This window comes from Limulus polyphemus, unplaced genomic scaffold, assembly GCF_000517525.1.
Source record: "Limulus polyphemus unplaced genomic scaffold, Limulus_polyphemus-2.1.2 Scaffold3533, whole genome shotgun sequence".
In the NCBI taxonomy this organism is placed as follows: Eukaryota; Metazoa; Arthropoda; class Merostomata; order Xiphosura; family Limulidae; genus Limulus; species Limulus polyphemus.
Genome location: NW_013669143.1, coordinates 105728 through 106864, shown reverse-complemented (window position 1 = coordinate 106864; position 1137 = coordinate 105728).

Below are 1137 nucleotides of genomic sequence, written 5' to 3'. Positions count from 1 at the left end.
TAAAGGATTAAAGCCGAAGTGAAACATTTTTATTAGATTAAATCACATGCTTTTGCTTTGGGAACAGAACCAACCTGTACAATTTTAGGAATGTTTGTGAATTTTCCCACACGAATAAATCTCAACAATGCCCAAACTGACTCGCTTACCTTTCTAATAAACATCCACTTTTTCTACTTATGCAGAAGGCTTCACTCGGCATTTCTTCCTTTATTAGGTAGTCTGCCACACGGAAATTTTCAATCATTTCTGCACTGAGCTACAATTCTCCAATAACTTATTTTCGTTCCCAATTTATTATTACCTATATTGCTTGATATGTCTTAAATTTCAGGAAGAGTAGATGATAATGGCTTTGATATGGATATTTTTGAGCTATTGGAACTCATTTCATAATTTTAGATAGTGCGAATTTATGTTAGAGAAAACATTTATATATTTATTTTCTTATTTCTATTCATAAGTTATACATTTACATCGTTTATAAATCTTTATATTTTATGCATTAACATTTTTCATCAATATAAATGGATAGATATGATTAAAATATTTTTCTGACAACTTTATAAGAATAATAAGAATTTATTCTGGAGAGTCCTTCATTGTCCACAACAAGACACTAAACATTGCGTAAAACCTTCTAGTGTTGAAAGTGGATTTTATTTTACTTTATTCTATTCTACGTGAATTTTATTTTACTTTATTCTATTCAACGTGGATTTTATTTTACTTTATTCTATTCTACATAAATTTTATTTTACTTTATTCTATCCTACGTGGATTTTAATTTACTTTATTCTATTCTACGTGGATGTTATTTTATTTAATTCTATTCTACGTGGATTTTATTTTACTTTATTCTATTCTACGTGGATTTTATTTGATTTTATTCTATTCTACGTGGATTTTATATGAGTTTATTCTATTCTACGTGGATTTTATTTTACTTTATTCTATTGTACATTAATTTCATTTTACGTTATTCTATTCTACGTGTATTTTATTTTATTTTATTCTATTCTACGTGGATTTTATATGAGTTTATTCTATTCTACGTGGATTTTATTTTACTTTATTCTATTGTACATTAATTTCATTTTACTTTATTCTATTCTACGTGGATTTTATTTTATTTTA